The sequence below is a fragment of the Macrobrachium nipponense genome, chromosome 18 (assembly GCF_015104395.2).
Source record: "Macrobrachium nipponense isolate FS-2020 chromosome 18, ASM1510439v2, whole genome shotgun sequence".
Lineage (NCBI taxonomy): Eukaryota > Metazoa > Arthropoda > Malacostraca > Decapoda > Palaemonidae > Macrobrachium > Macrobrachium nipponense.
This window is the reverse complement of record NC_087211.1, coordinates 73,743,221-73,760,968: the sequence shown is the minus strand read 5'-3', so window position 1 is coordinate 73,760,968 and position 17,748 is coordinate 73,743,221. Positions and strand designations below refer to the sequence as shown.

Below are 17,748 nucleotides of genomic sequence, written 5' to 3'. Positions count from 1 at the left end.
GGAGTCAGAGATGTGTATTTCTGGTGATAGTGATAGAAGTTCACTCTCGACGTGGTCCGGAAGTCCTGTTGCTGAATAACCACTGGTTCCATGCAACGTAAAAACGCCATTCAAACAACCAAACAAACAAACAGTAGTCAATTGGTGTTGTAGAAAGAGAAATTGGCAGGGTTCGTGAAGATGATGTATGAAAGGGGAAGAACTACTGCGCAGACAAAATATGGGGAGACTGAGGCATTCCCTATGGAGGTTGGCCTTCATCAGGGATCAGCTCCGAGTCCATTCATGTTCCTCGTCGTTGTAGACACACTGAAAACAGAATTATTTATGGAAGTAGACACACTGAGAACAGAATTAAGGAACTGCGAAGAACTAGGAACTGATTGTTGATGATGTAGTCATTATAGCAGGCACAGAAGAAGAACTGCAAGGAATATTTTTAGCATAGAAAGGAGCCCTAGAAAGGAAAGGATTGAAAGTGAATATTGGAAAGATAGCTAATAATTAGTAGTGGAAGGACATGAAGAAGTAAACATTCAAGAAGATGGTCAAGTGCTAAAGCAGAACAATGACTTTAACTACTTGGGATCAATAATAAAAGAGGAGGGAGTTACTGAGAAAGAAGTGAAACAGCGAGTGAAAGCATGGCGAAAATAGAGAAATAATTGGAGTAGTTTTGGACAAGAAAAGCCAATAAAGCTCAAATTGAAGATTTATAAGGCAGTTATCAGGCCCATACTGTTATATGGGGAAGAAACTTGGGCACTTAGGAAAAAAGAGGAGGGACTGTTGGAAAGAACAGTGGGATTAATAATGACGAAAGAAGAAGAACATCTGTGTTCTGTTTAGTTGCCATAATATCCAGTCGCTGCGAAGCTGTGAAAATCTTTTTTGTCTGCATTACTGATGTTATTGTTTGCAAGTTAAAGAGAGGCTGTTCTGCTAAATGGAAGTATTTTTTAATCCCTGAATTTTTGTTAGTGGCTGCAACTTCTCTTCACTATCACCAGTCAACAGCATGTTTATAAACATCAGTCTTTTTCAGAATCCAGTCACATGTGTCATCCAAACATACATTTTTACGGCTAATTACTATTGCAAACTTTTGCAACAAACTGAATATGATGTGTCTGCACACACTTCAGTTGCAAAAAGTTCCCGTTACCTTTAACAAACGTATCATTTCTAAATACTATCCTTAATAAGTTCAACGTTATATTTCAGTTTGATTTCCCATATGCAGATCCCAAACCTTTCACAATAGATGAAGATTTCTGCTATTCTTGTAACTTTTCACACAAATGTTCCATAGTTATAAACACCCATACTTTTTTTATGTAGTCGACCACCTGTTCTAGTGTTTCAATGAAAATGCAATGCATAGCAGACGAACATCATTGCAATTATCGTTATTTGTTACTTAATCGATAAAAAGAGCAACTTAGCATGGTCACAAGTAGTACGTATCATGCACAGAAAAAGAACTGCACAATAATCAAGTCGCTAAAAAAAATGAGAAACCATCTGTTTCTTGGTATTCCACTCGCTTGCGAGGAGAAAGGAAAAGCGTCCGTTCAAATCACGAGACTTTCATCCTAAATGTAGATGACTTATGACTTAACAAGTCGTCGTGGACATCATGTTGAAAAGTCAATAAATTAAGTTTGTTAATAATCAAGTAAAAAATGAACTTTCGAGTGGAGAAACTTCTACAAAACATTTCAATGTTGTCGACACATAACATAATATGCAATCGAGTTTGCCTTTTGAGTTTTTCAAAGGTAACGGGTGAATGTGAACAACACTTTTTGTGTTGTATGGCAAAGTTAAGTTGATATTAACAGTGTTTAATCTACATCGCAAGTGCTATGATACGCATAAACGTGTCATTTTCTTTGGTGAAGTTTTTGACATTCGCTGGAAGTCTGCATCCTAACGGATAGGTGAGAGGCTGTCTCTGTTTCTACCCATGCCCAAGTCCTTGCCTCATACGTACCTGCAACCTTTCATCCCGGCGATTGCCAGTGAGAGCCCAATGAACGGCCCGGTACAAGGTCACATCCAGTAAACCCTTTAAAGTTGCCATTTAGTGATATTTTCGAGTTAAAGAGTTGTTGTTTAAAGTTAAGCCAACCTTGTGCTGGCACGGGAGCATCCCGTAAGGAGCTATAAACAGTCCTACCCGGCGGTCTTAAAATAGATCTGTCTGCCTCATGAATGCACAGGCATTAAAGAAAATATCTATGGGACATAGCAAAGTGTGATAGGGTACAAAATGTCATAGCGGTAAATTCTGCAGATGATTGAGTTCTCGCGTCTTTCCATAGCTATTTTAGGCGTTGATGTCCGTTTTCATTGCAACGCCAGTTTGCATAAATCAAAGAAACATCCAGTCAGTCATTCTAGATCTGAAACCAGTTTAACGAAATCATATGAATCACGGTAAACACGTTCTCATTATCAATGTTTATCTTACTATCGTAGTTTGTCCAGAGGACTCGCAGTTATTTTGACCTTCCGAAAGATAAGATAAATAGGAAGCTTATTATAGAGACGAATAAGTAGAAAATATAATTTATTTACTTCATTCTTGAATGTTTATTTTTGTCTTAAGAGAAGAGACTAACAATTTAATAAAACGTAGCTACAGTAGGTCTAACATGTTCTCCCCTGAGAAACAATTAGTCAAAAGAGATAGAAACAATTCCTGGTGGTTCTCAACATAGTCCGCTTCATCAGACGAAATTTCTTAAGCTGTTCTGATGGTTTGTTTGTTAGAGAGTCCAGAGGTCCTCACCAGGCTGCCGTGCGCTGCCATTAAAACGGTTTAATCGAAACCAACGATTCCGATATAGTTTTTTTATTACTGTATCTGGTTGCTTATTTTTGGTCACACACACACAAATATTTTGTTGATTATATTTGTGCAACAATCCAAGTACAAGATACTTTCAATACACTTTCGCTGGCAAATAATGAACGGTGTCATACAAATTGCAGAGAAACGGTAATGCTAGGCCTTACTGTAGAGCCAATGCACCGGAGTCGTAATTCTTTTAATTATTTCTCAATTACGGATGCTTAATCTTAACGTTTTAGTGTTCTTATACCCTTCTTATCTTCTTTAAAATACGGGAAAGCTGATGTGTAAGGTTGCCTATAGCAAACTACAGTAATTGCATTTATTGCTTGTTGCTTAAGAACGTGTGCTTTTAAAGTAGTCGGGACATAATAAAACGCTCACTTTGCCAAGGCACCTCACGGCTTTGTCTTAACATTTCAGCAGTGACGGCATTTTTTATCTCTTCTGTAAATGGACATCTTACAACCTTCGGACGAGATTATGTTCTCCTCATATGGCGTCGTCTTCAATCCGATTTGGTGAACACCCAGTCTGCCTTGCATGCTGATGAGACTTTGAAGTCTGTGAGAATAAGTAGTTCCCTTTTAGGCGTTTTCAGCTGCATTACGTTATTTCACTGAATGATGTTCCAGTCATTTCGAAGACCCTGTCTTTGCCTATGCTTCACAGAAAGAGCCCGTGTTGAGGCAAGACTAACAACTTAATCTAACAACCACCTGAGTAGATTTCTCGAATGACGAAAGCTGTGAGCTTTCAGCCTTTACACTTACTGTTGCTGTTATGTAATTAATTTGCCCATGTTATATTCCAGTGTTACCTAATGCTAAGACCAGTATGACGTGCAATCATTTGACCGCACCTAGCCCAAACCAAAGAAAGAAAAAAAAAATGAATAAAAATATGAAAAAGATAGAAGCGATCGCAAACGGTGAAAGGTAATGATGCTAGAAAAATTGTACCTCATTAGATCCCCTTTTTTTTTTACATATTTTGTGAGTTTGTGTGAAAGAAAATACACAACGAAATTATTTCATCCAGGAGCAAAGGCCAATGGGAACATATTTGCCCATGAAAATAACCTAAAAAACAAACGTATAAGGAATGAGTTAAACCATTCACATTCAAATTTCCAATATTTGCATAATACTGCACTGAAGGAATTTGTTTTGTTGCCGATTAAGCTGGCCATATGCTAGCATGGTGCCTGTGGGGCTTATAAAGAAGACATAGGCCCTTTCCAATATGTTGAAATCTGTTTTTCGTTAAGTGAACGTTATTATTATTATTATTATTATTATTATTATTATTATTATTATTATTATTATTATTATTATTATTATTATTAACACAAATGCTGACATGGACCAAGTAAAAAAAAAGTTTATTAAGGTTTTAAGAACGTTTCTACGGAACAGAATGGCAACTTGAAAAAAAAGAGAACAGGAAAAACGTCTTGAGAAAATCCATTAAAGATTACGAAAATGTGAAAGAAAACATAGACACGAAGCTTCTGTTCCTTGTATGGCGTACCTACATGAAGTGAATTGGGGCGAGCAGACCTGGAAATTACCTACATCAGTAAGGAAGTAATGGAAGAGGCATATCGAGACTTGAGACATGACTGCAGATAAAGCAAACGTTTATTTGTAAAGAAACAAAACTCCACACATCGTTAATGCATTATTTTCCATCATTCCCAGTAGTATTGCAAAGATCTGAGACTGCCTTTAAGGCAAACAAAAACATAGCATGGAAAATTTATTTTTGCAACAGTCTACACGTCGGGGGGAAATGTGCCATCCAGAATTTTCCGGTAGGTCCACAGTGCCGACGGTCGATTATCTACAACGAACGACCAAGAGAGCAAATGGTAATTGGCGTGTTTTCTTGTAATGCAAGGTGACAGAAAAAAAAGTAAAACATTCTTGTGGCACACCAGTAATAGGTGAGCTCAGCACTGATCCCGAACGGGTGCTTTGCTAAAGACCCAAGCGCTGAGTGGCACGGTAACATTTGCAGTAAGAGTAACACGCAATTTCCGCCCCCCGTCCCCCAAGACAGCTTTCAAGTAGTTTTGGGTGAAATGAACAGCACCAAGTCCATAGTGCGTATGTAGAATCACGACTTTAATTTTACTTGTAAATGATTCAGTTGATGTCCTAGTATATAGTTATCATAATCTATCTCACTGGACGATATCAGGAGATATAATGGTGATATTCATTGCCAGACAAGTCGGTATAACTTTCATCCGAATTATATGTATTTGCATTGCAATCTGTTATTATGACGCGGTAAACGAACAGGAGGGCCGCAATGTTGCAACCAGATGGTTGAATTTGAATTTTGAAGGATTTGGTATTCTAAGATACTAGCTGAAAATTAAAGTGCAGTACTTTTAAACTGACTCAATGGTGAAAAAATGTCGCCTATTATCATGTCATAATTCCGATATTCATGATCTATGCCGGCCCAAATGGTGTCAAATGTCATTGATTTATTAATTTTATTTACCAAAGGGTATTCACATTGCTACACATTTTAACTATTTATTTAGAAAAAAATAATGTGTTATATCGTAAAAAGATTCAAATAAAGGTAAATTTATGAATAATCATATCATATTATTAAAACCCAAGTAAAACAGAAAAGAACCATCACACAGTCCAATTCTCCACCCGATCGATCTCGCCAAGTCTCGCCAAATGCGAGAGTTTCGAGCAGTGCAAAATAACACTCGGATATTAACGAACGACGAAGCCAATTTAAGGTGCTTATTTTGTGGAACCTTCTTATGCTGTAAAGTAAGTACAAGGATAGATTAATTAGCGCTTTGAGATTACCGCCAGCTTATTTTTTGAGCGAATTAAGTAAAATTATCGCCAGAAATACAGGATGACTCATTGGAAGATGGCCCCCTCGAATGTCATCAGCTGGCAGAGGGATTGATTGGGTGTGTACCTTGTCTCGACTCGAGTTTTAACGGCATTTGTCGGCTGTGAGGTGTATTCTGGCATGTGGTTAGTAATCAAGAATCTCTAGATAATCAGGAGGTTAATCCCTGGGACGATAGGACGAGGATATGAATGGCGTTTTGGCAATCGACGAGAACCCGATTGTCTCGTCTGTTGTTCAGCTAATGATACCTACTGCTGCAGCGGAACCGTATGTTCCGGAGATTTTGTTTTATATTCCACCCTTCGAGGGGGGCGATGAGTGGTGGCAGTTGGTGTACAGAAAAATGAATCATCTACATTTTTGACAAATGATACTATCTGCTAAAATTAAGGGAGAATGTGAAGACCGAATAGCAGACATTACGGTACCGTAATCGCTTCTACGTTAGGCTACCATGATTTTCCTAAGAGCCAAGCCCTTGGCGATGACGTTGGGTAGGTTTGTCAAAGGTGTGTCAGCGTAACAAAGATTTGGAAAACGTTTGCCCAGATCTCAACTCGGCCCTGTTATTTGGATATTTAGGCCAAGGGCGTTATAGCTATAGCAACATCAGTGGTAACCTACCTAGCCTAGATCTGTGATATTGTAGTACCTAGGTAGTATCGGCTTGGATGAAAAAGGCTAGGATAGGCACTGTTAGACTGTTCTAGTTTGCTTAATTATTTTAACACGACATAGTGACTGATTTAAGTGTATAGCCCATTTAGGTGTCTTTGTTAGGATCACTTGAATAAGAATGTATTTTGTTAGGATCACTTGAATAAGAATGTGTTTTCACTTTTAAGACATACCTTTATGACATTGTTATGCAACTGTTGGATGTTTTGCAAATATGTACAGCCAGATTTTAGGTATGTGCCATGCAAATTGAGTCGGGAATTCTGGGCCATGTATCAGCGAAGGATAATAGGTTTATCTTAGGCTAATTGTTTTGGTTCGAATTAAAGGTTATCACCTTCAGTTGCGACCATTTGACATTTCAACTCAAATTCTTAATCTTTCCAAGTACAATTAACATTAGTGTGCATTTAGTTTGACAAAAGCTTGACAGGTACGCTGATCCGGCAAAAACTATTAAAATATAGAAATCCAGAACAACTGGGTACCTATCATGACCTCTAATGCAAGACAGGATATTAAAGTTGATTTTTTCAAAGATAAATTCTTGTTTCTGAGAAGTTGGCAAATTCATTTTTGAGTTAAAACATTTTCTGTTGCATATTTTTGCAGTTTCAAGATTTTTTAACTGCAAAAAAAATTTCCCCCTGGGAAAATTTTCATTATTAGTAGGAGAATAAGTGGTAAAAATTTGAAGTGAATCCCTCAAGTCACGAGGTAGAGCCAAGCACTTACTTTATAATGGGACCTTTTGGCGTTGGCACACCCCTTAACCTATCCAACAACCCAAGGTGCACTCTTGGTATATATGTTTGGAACCAGAAAGCCATTAGTACTGCATTGTACTGGCAGTTCCCGAGTATTGGTGAGGGTTCCGTTCTTGGTGATGTGACAAAAGTTGAAAATTGGCAATAACTGGAGTTCAGCATGTATTAGTGCCGAAAATCCAGTCATCATTGTCTCTAGACAAGTGCTGTAAAACCTGATCGTCGATAGCTAGGGGACTGCCTGTATAGGTACAGGGCTTAGTGGCTTCTAATTTGCTGTTATCTTCAGAGTTGTGCTGTTTGCTATTAGCACTGTGCTAGTATGGCACATGGATTACTAAATGATCAGTTACTTCCCTCAAAATGTGTAGAAATATTTGAATGTATCCGGCATAGTTTTTTTTTTCAAACATCTAACTCACCTGGTAGTTATATATATAGCTTACGTCCCTGACGTCACGGCAGAATTTCAAAACTCGCGGCAATCGCCGATTGGGTAGTCAAGTGCACCACCTGTGCGCCCTCTACCAGGTACGTAGCACCATACCAACTATTCCTCAGATCTTCCCTGCCGCCGCTACGGTGACATCGTTGGAACTTCGCTCGTTATAGCCCGTGTCTTTTGCAGTATTATTTGTGAAGTACACTTTGGCTTTGGCTTTCGCTTGATTGGATTTTGATTTCGTTTCGATATTGTTGGTTTGACCTTTGCTTGTTTTGATCTCTCTTTTTGATTTCTCATCATGTCTGATTCTGCTTCAAGTTTGAGAATGTGTGTGAAAGGTTGCAAGACTAGACTTGCTAAATCCTCTTTAGATCCTCATTCTATTTGTAGTAAATGCAGAGGAAAAGTTTGTGAGATAGGTGATAGATGTGATGAATGTGTGGGCTTGCCTGAGACTGAATGGATTGAATATTACCGCTATGTGCGTAAATTAGAGAAGGATAGGATAAGGAGAGCGAAGAAGACCTTGTCTCGCTCCTCCATAGACAGTCAAGGAATAGATAGTTCTCTATCCCTCGATAATCCTATGATCCTCCTCCTGTTGTATCATTACCAAATCCAGTTTCAGAAACAGGTAAAAGTCCATCATTACAGGACATGATGACGGCCATTCAAGCCCTTGGTCAACGGGTAGAATCCCTGGCACAAGACAGGGATAAATTATGGTCTAATATGAGAGATATTAAAGTGAATAGTGAAATTAGTGCAAGTGCAGTGGAGGGTGCGGCCGCTCGGACTTGTCGTGCTCCTAGTCCTAGACCTCTTCCAAGCTCACCAACCCCTGTGAGAAGGAAAGTCGACCGACGAAGGGAGGCGAGAGGTTTTAGCTCCCGAGCGGGTCGTCCCCTCCTCTAGCGTACCTGTAGACGATCCCCAGGACGCTCACCCTCGCTATAGGAAAGGCGAGGTTAAAGTGTTTTCTTCGTCTTCTGACGACGCAGTACCCAGACGGGGCTGGCGTCAGACTTCTAAATCCAGACCCATTAAAAGGAAATCCCAGGACGCCGAGCGTCTTGATACTGGACGCCAGGACGATATACGTCAAGAGCGTCCAGGATGTAGTCATTGGAGCAGCCCCGAGCGCTTCCCTTCAGGTTCCGATATTTGCTCTCCTACCAAATTAAAGACGTAAGACGTCGCACAGGCGACCATCGTCTTTGGTAGGAGGCAAGGAAATATTGGAAAGGGGGAAACCTTCGGTGCAAACTGCAACTCCGGATCGTTTCTCTTTCGATTCCGATGCTTGCTCTCCTGCCAAATCAAGACGCATGATGTCGCAAAGCGGCGGCGTCTTTGGCAGGAAGTAAGGAAGGATCGGACGAAGGGAGACTTTCGGTGCGTGCTACAACTCCTGTTCGCTTCCATTTCGTCTCCGATGTTTGCTCTCCTACCAATATAAGACGTAAGATACCGCACAGGCGGCCGTCGTCTTTGGTAGGATAAAGGAAGCATCGGACGATTGGATGCCTTCAGTGCATGCTCCTGCTCCTCCTTCGGATTGGCGTTCTTCAGGCCTTTCATCTCAAGACGAACAGAATGAAGAGAGAGAGATTGACTTTGCAACTTCTCTAGTCTGTTCCCAGCAGCAAGAAGCTCCACAGTTTTCCGTACTGCAAGATTTTAAGCAGAAACTCTCCTCTCTTATGCAGTCATATCACCTGCTACTCTTACTGTTAAACGCCAGGACGAAAAACAAAAAACGTTTTAAAGCACGACGACAGGACGAAAAAACGTCTTGAAACAAGACGCCAGGATGAAAAACATCTTGAAGCAAGACAGCAGGACGATAAGCGTCTTGAAGCAAGACCCGCCAGGACGAAAGAAGTCTTGAAGGAAGACACCAGGACGAAAAAACGTCTTGAAGCAGACGCCAGGACGAAAAAACGTCTTGAAGCAAGACGCAAAGGACGAAAAAACCGTCTTGAAAGCAAGACGCCAGGAACGAAAAAACGTCTTGAAGCAAAAGACGCCAGGACGAAAATCGTCATGAGACAGGATGCCGAGACTCCAGGCATCAAGAAACTGGACAGCAGGATGCACAAAACGCAACATGACATCGCTACATCAGTTGTGTCTCAATCAGAAGAAAGGAATGAAGACATCCCCCATTCTCCTTTTGATCAGATGCAAGTCGTTTCCGAGGAAGAATATCAAACAGATCTACAACCTTCAGCAGATCTTAAAAGGCTTATGAAAGTTTTTGCGGAAACTTTTTCCCAGAAAGTTTGTGCCAGCTGCCCCTCGTTCTCCACCTTCAGAGTTCACTTTAGGGAAGGCTTCTAAGAATCCGACTTTACGAAGATGGTATTATCGCGCTCTTCGAAAAGAGCCTTGAAATTAATGAAGGAATGGATGGACTCTAAGAAAGACCAGGAAAAAACAGCTTTCTCATTTCCTCCGGCCAGATTAGCTTCCAGATCCAGCATCTGGTACGACACTGGAGAAGTCCTAGGTTTGGGAGTTCCAGCTTCTTCCCATGGGGACTTCTCTAGTCTTGTGGACTCTTCTCGTCGGAACGGCCATGGGGAAGACGAAAGTGTTTTGGTCTTCCTCTGAAATGGACCACCTCCTCAAAGGGATTTTTAGAGCCTTCGAAGTCTTTAACTTCCTAGACTGGACTCTGGGTTCGTTGGGAAAGAAAATTGAAAACTTGAAGTCTACCAAAACGGAAGAACTCGTTCACCTTATGTCATGCATTGACAAAGCGCTTCGAGACGGGTCGAACGAGCTAGCAGCCCTTTTCTCAGCTGGAATCTTGAAGAAAAGGGCCCAATTTTGTTCTTTTCTTTCGAGTGGAGTAACGCTCACTCAGAGAGCGGAACTGCTTTTCGCTCCCCTTTCGACTCATCTTTTTCCGCATAGTTTGGTAAAAGAAGTATCCTCAGCTCTGACTCAAAAAGCGACACAAGATCTGATGACTAAAGCAGCAAGGAGAGTTGTTCCGTCAAGTTTTGCAGGACAGAAACTTAAAGAAACCACTCCTCTACCACGTAGTTCTCGGCCCTTTCGAGGTAGATCCCTCAGGAGAGGGAATGCAAGACCTATTACAAAAAACTCCAAGAAAGGAGGCTTCAGAGGAGGAAGTAATAAAGTCTGACAAAGTTCTTCTTCAGACAGTGGTAGGAGCCAGACTCAAAAATTTCTGGCAAACATGGGAGAAAAAGGGAGCAGATCCTTGGTCTATTCAGCTTCTCAAAGAAGGATACAAGATCCCTTTCTGGAAAAAACCCCCCTTAGCAGAAAAACCGATTTTGGACGTGAGTTCCCTGAATTTTTTCGTGAAGAAAACAAAATTCACTATGGAGACAACGAAATCAGTTCTTGCTGCAGTCAGACGAGACGACTGGATGGTTTCGTTGGATCTCCAGGATGCTTATTTTCACGTCCCGATCCACCCAAACTCCAGAAAGTACCTAAGATTTGTTTTACAAGACAGAAACATTTCAATTCCGAGCTCTTTGTTTCGGTCTAAATACCGCACCTCAAATTTTCACAAAACTTATGAGCAACGTAGCAGCAATGCTACACAAGAAACGCATCAGAGCCTCATTGTATCTGGACGATTGGCTCCTCAGAGCCCATTCCTACGCCAACTGTCTGGAGAATCTTCAGAAAACAATTCGATTATCAGAAGACCTAGGCCTTCTGATAAACCACCAGAAATCCCAACTGATCCCATCCCAGGCAATCTTGTACTTGGGGATGAGGATTCAGAGTCAGGTTTTTCGGGCTTTTCCGTCCACATTGAGAACGGAACAAGCTTTAGAGAAAATAAGAAACTTCCTAAAGAAACAGAAGTGCTCTGCGAGGGAATGGATGAGTCCTGTGCTGGGGACCTTTTGCCTCCGCTTAGAAACAGTTTGTCTCCTTGGGAAGACTGAACCTACGCCCTCTGCAGTTTCATCTAAATCAGCATTGGGACAAGAAGAAGACACTAGAGTCAATGTGTATTCCTGTTTCGAACGACATGAAACACTATCTACAGTGGTGGAACGATCCCGTCAAGCTCCAGGAAGGCCTCTCCCTAGAGCAGAGGAACCCAGACCTAGTGTTGTTTTCCGACGCCTCGGACTCGGGCTGGGGAGCAACACTGGGGAAGTTAGAAGTCTCGGGCTTCTGGAACAAGGAGCAAGTAAAGTTCCACATCAATCTGAAAGAATTGACTGCAGTTTTCCTAGCTCTCAAGGAATTAGAGAGCGTAGTCCGGAACAAAGTGGTACAGGTCAACTCCGACAACACAACGGCGTTGGCCTACATCAGCAAACAAGGCGGGACTCACTCAGTCTCTCTATACAGAGCAGCAAGAGAACTGCTCCTCTGGACAAAAGGAAAAAACGTGATTCTGGTAACACGCTTCATTCAGGGAGAAAAGAATGTGAGAGCAGACATCCTGAGCAGAAAACATCAAGTCTTTGACAACAGAATGGACTCTCATCAGGAAGTTTGCAAGAGTCTATGGCGAATCTGGGGCGCCCTTGCATAGATCTCTTTGCAACAGCGCAGACAAGACGGATGGAGACTTACTGTTCTCCAGTCCCAGACCCCGAAGCAATCCACATAGATGCGTTCCTTCTGAATTGGACACATCTAGACGTGTACGCCTTTCCCCCATTCAAAGTGGTACACAGAGTTGTTACAAAAGTTTGTGGCTCACGAAGGACCAGATGACTCTAGTGGCAACCCTTCTGGCCGACAAGAGAATGGTTCACAGAGGTAACTGGAATGGATGGTGGACACCCCAAGAAGCCTTCCGTTAAGAGTAGATCTACTCAAACAGCCCCACTTGGAAAGGTATCACCAAAACCTCCAAGCTCTTCAGCTAACTGCCTTCAGACTATCGAAAAACTCACAAGAGCTAGAGGATTTTCGAGGGAGGCAGCGAGTGCAATTGCAAGAGCAAGGAGGTCTTCAACCATTAAGGTATACCAATCGAAGTGGGAGACTTTTAGAGGATGGTGCAGGAACAACTCTATTTCCTCTTCCAGTACCTCTGTGACTCAGATAGCAGATTTCTGCTATACCTCAAGAAGAGCGTAACTTTTCTGCTTCTACTATCAAGGGTTATAGGAGCATGCTAGCAGCTGTCTTCAGGCATAGAAACCTTAATCTATCTGATAATAAGGATCTACAAGATCTTCTTAGATCCTTCGAGACAACTAAGGAAAGAATTACATCCTCAACATCTTGGAATTTGGATGTAGTCCTCAAGTTTCTCATGAGTGACAGGTTCGAACCCTTACAGGAAACATCCCTTAAGGACCTCACCATGAAAACTCTCTTCCTGATTAGCCTAGCAACAGCAAAGAGGGTCAGCGAAATCCATGCCTTCAGCAAAACTGTAGGTTTCAGACAGGGCAAAGCCATCTGCTCGCTACAGTTGGGATTCCTAGCCAAAAACGAACGCCCCTCTCAACCCTGGCCCAAGTCATTCGAAATTCCGAACCTCTCGGATCTCACGGGTGAGGAAGTAGAGAGAGTTCTTTGTCCTGGTAAGGTCTCTGAGGCATTACTTGGAGAGACCGAGACAAATACGTGGCACTTCAGAAGGGCTTTGGTGTTCGGTCAAGAAACCCTCTCTGCAAATGTCGAAGAATGCGCTATCCTTTTTTATAAGGCAATTAATTAGGGAAGCGCATTCAGCATGTACTGAAGCAGATATGAAGCTACTTAAAGTTAAGACTCACGAGGTTAGAGCTGTAGCAACCTCGGTAGCATTTAAACAAAATAGATCTCTTCAGAATATCCTGGACGCAACATTCTGGAGGAGCAAGTCAGTTTTTGCGTCGCACTATCTTACGCAAGTGCAAACTTTGTATGAAGACTGCTACACACTGGGTCCGTTTGTAGCAGCTCTTTCAGTAGTGGGAAAAGGGTCTACCCCTTAAAACCCATAATCCAATACTCTTTTTTTCTTCTCTTGGAACTATTGAAAAGTTATGGTTGTTTGTGGAGACTGGATGCAGTCTTCCACAATCATTGATCTTTAGTCAGGTGATCAACTTTGTTCCTTAGTAGTGCCCGGAACAAGAGTATTGTAGGGAGTCTAGTCACATAGAGGTTTGACCGGTTGACAGTCTCCAAGAGGTCTTCAGCCCCCTGGTGGATCGCTGGACCTCATAAGGAAAGCAGACACAAATGAGACAGGATACATTAAAGTCAGCTTCCTTAACAGGTACGAACCCGTAAGTTTGTTTTTATTAACACTTATGTCAATTCCAACGATGATAGCTGTTTCTGACCCTCCACCAAAGGTGTTAATCAGCTATATATATAACTACCAGGTGAGTTAGATGTTTGAAAATGTTGTTTTTCATGATAAAATAAATTTTTTGAACATACTCACCTGGTAGTTTATATAATTAAATGAAATTCCCACCCTCCTCCCCTCTAGAAACTATGGGCATGGAAGATCTGAGGAATAGTTGGTATGGTGCTACGTACCTGGTAGGGAGGGCGCACAGGTGGTGCACCTGACTACCCAATCGGCGATTGCCGCGAGTTTTGAAATTCTGCCGTGACGTCAGGGACGTAAGCTATATATATAACTACCAGGTGAGTATGTTCAAAAATTTATTTTATCATGAAAATAACATTTTTTTTAATGCTTTTTAACCTTCCACCCTTGTTAGGAAAAATCAATTTTGATATTTGTTGAAACTATCCCTTTTCATTTAAAGGAATCTCACTGGGAAAGTAGGGTTTTTGGGTTAGGAAAACAAAATAACTGTAAATTGGCAATTTCTGGCACAATAACCAGATTTTGGCACCGATAACTGATTAATGGCACCTCTATTAAGTGTGTATCAGCACCATAACTCCATTATATATGGTTATGATAATCACCAATTTCCGTGTTAGACAAGCGCCATAAAACCAGATCTCCGATAACTGGGGACTGCCTGTATTGTGTTGCTATTGCCTCGTCGAAAATGTTTTGTGGCTTGCACATTATTCATTTCTTCTACCACAGCTACAACCAGAAATTGAGCTGCATACTTTCATGAGACATTCCTCTCCTTTGGGTTAAGGGTGAACACAGATTTTTAAAATTTTAGTTTTTGTAAAAGAAAATTGAGATGGCTTTGCCTGTCCATCCACACTTTTTCTGTCCGCCCCCAGATCGTAAAAACTACTGAGGCTAGAGGGCTGGAAATTGGTGTGATCCTTATTGGTTTTTATTTTATTTGAGGTTAGGTTAACCATGGATTGTGCATGATGCCAGCTGCCAAGACATTTTCACTCGACCGCATGTGGGAGCAACTGAGTGCTGGCCGATCGTGGCTGAGAGTTTCATACTGCAGCACATCGAGATTCTCATACAGGTTAACACTGTACAGAAACTTAAATGCACATTTTCCTGTTTTATTTATGGAAGTCGCCATTGAAAATGAGCAAATTATGAACAAGCTAACAACTGTAATGCAACCCTGTAACTGACACCTGTAAACGGCTGTTTCTCAATTTGATCTGAGTTACTATCTATGATTTATATAACTAAATTGTTTTTGGATGCAATTTTAATGATCACACGATATATTAGATTCGATGATGAACAAGTACTAAAGGAACACCACCTTACTTACAAACACGTGACATTCTGGTCAGCTGTTTTCATGTTGAATTGTTTGTACCCAAGTTGGTTACGGAGTTACTGTACTCTTCATGCCTATTTAAGTACTATGGTATATTGAATCAATACAGTACTGTAAGTTTTTTTTGCCTAAAACACAGTAGTACACTGTACAAACAGTATGTACAGAAATTTGAACCTAGGGTGGCAAAATGGAGCGCTGTGAACACAATTTCAATTTGTAATCCCTTTTGTTTGTAGCTCTGAATATTGTAAGTTGAACATTCTTTTGTATGTATATTTTTGAGTCACAAATGTTTTCATTGGAAATAAACTTGCTTATATATTTACGTAGCAAGCTTTGGTTCCAAAATCCGGAAGATCCAAAAACTGGAACAAAGTGTAGCACTGCCTGTGTAGCTGCTCAAGAACTAATGGAGGCTTATTAAAAAAAAAAAAAAAAAAAAGTCTTGGGTTGCTGGATTTTATAAGTCGGACTGTAAAAACAACTTGGTAATTTTATACTACAATATTTTAGAGAGTAAAAGTTCATAGAAAATTCATGGTAAAGCTTGGTCCTTTTCTAACAAGGTTCTTAGTCATTATGAACCTGTTGTATTTTTAAGGCCTACAGAATAGATATGTTAATACATCTATCATATGGCTTTTAACTAGTGAGTTTTATCAATGTGGCAACTGAAAGAAAATGCCAGGGCCAAATTCTGTGGCTTAAAAAGTCAATTTGCTGAGTACCATAGCTTTATCCATTGCCTTGTTATTGTTTCCAAGTTTATCATATAAATTGCAAGAGCTAAATTGCTGTATGCCCAGGATATTAAGTGTTAGAGAGACTGTTACGGAGGCACAGTGATCAGTCTCATCGAGGTGGAAGATCTCGCCTCAGTTGTCTATGCTGCCTGTAAGATTATTGAACTCCTCACTTGAAAACCACAGCTTAGCCTATCACTGAACTATGATGACCTTTTCACAGGTCACTGTAGTCCAGTCTGGTAAGGTAAATAATGTCTGTCATTAGGAGGCAGTAATCATATTGTCACTTAGGTACTTAACTGCAACCTGTCATGGGTATATGATCCATACTTGTCACAGGTGCCTAAGTCAGACCTATCATTGGGACTCTTGTGTTTGCACTCTGCACTCATGCAAACACCCAGAAGAGAGTTGGTGCCACCTTTTCACTTGCCACGTGCACTTGCAGGCATAAGAATGACGTGACAGGTTGTCATTTTGTACTACAATTGGTTATTGTGGTGAGCCGTGTACTTGTGATCATGCAAACATATGGGTTGTCTTAGTTAATCTGAGATTAGTATGTGTGCATGCAATAAGAGCAGTTGGATGTTTATCTCTATCTTTTTCAGGTTTTGGCAGATCATATGAAAGTTGACAGCTATGTGATCATGGTTTGGACCCTGTAGTGGGTATTGATATTGGTGTGCCTCATGTGGAGCACTTTAGACTTTACTAAAGGTCCTGTGCAGCATGCCTTCAGCTCCTAGCTGCAACCCCTTTCATTCCTTTTACTGTACCTCCTTTCATATTCTCTTTTATCTTTTTTTTTTCACCACTTTAATCCTTCTAACAATTGATTCATAGTGCATCTGCAAGGTTTTCCTCCTGTTACACCTTTCAGACCTTTTACTGTTAATTTCCATTTCAGGGCTGAATGACCTCTTAGGTTCCAGTGCTTGGCCTTTGGTCTAAATTCTGTATTCAGTTCTGTTCAATTTAATTCAACCATGGTTTAGAGAAGGCTTATTCCATTCAAGAGTCAACCACAGCTTGTGTGGTTCAATTATCAGACTGCTAGGTTTGTTTGTTGGAGTCCAAAGTCTTGCGACAACTTACCAGGTCAGACGTGTCGGCCTCTCTTCAGGAGAGGTTTCAACACAAGCTATAGGGTAATTGGCAGAGTTAGATTGGCATTTTCAAGAGATCCTTGGGTTCATTCATACTCATATTGATCTTTGGGAGGCAACCACTGATCCTTCATGGAGTCCATGTCATCAAGAGAGTATAATCTAGGGTTCCCTCAGGTGGTTAGACAACTCTCCAAATGCTGTGGTGGTTATTGCTTGCTCATGGTGTCTTGGTTAAGGTTGACAATTAATCTGACCTGCTGTTCAGAAGGTTCACTGTACCAAGATCAGGCAAGCTACTTTCCTTAGCCTTAGCATGCCAGAGGAAATTTATTCCCACAGATGTGCAAATTTGTGGGCAACAAGTGATCTCTTCCATGGACAATCTCCAACAAGAAGTCATGTCCTTCTTGGGTACAGAGTAGGGAACCATGGAATCTGTTACCATGTGTTCCTTCCTTGCAGGAATGTGGTTTTGCATCGGGTTGAACTTTCTTCCTGACCTCACCTTCTCTGGAGCCGTAGCCGCAGATGAATGTGTTAAGTTAAAAGAGATCATTGGTGTCGTGGGGAAAGACATTGATATC

General features: G+C 41.1%; 1 protein-coding gene across 4 annotated transcripts in view; it reads left to right on the top strand.

Moving 5' to 3' along the window:
• The first annotated feature begins 5,517 nt into the window (after positions 1 to 5,517).
• LOC135197176 (lissencephaly-1 homolog) overlaps positions 5,518 to 17,748 on the top strand; it is a 66,643-nt gene continuing 54,412 nt past the window's right edge. The window contains exon 1 of one of the 4 annotated variants that reach the window (XM_064224164.1): positions 5,518 to 5,667. The gene's annotated coding sequence lies outside the window, so the exon portion shown is untranslated. Of the gene's footprint in view, positions 5,668 to 5,780; positions 5,817 to 5,864; positions 5,884 to 17,748 lie in introns of those variants that run through there. The other 3 variants (XM_064224165.1, XM_064224166.1, XM_064224167.1) reach the window with 3 other exon arrangements.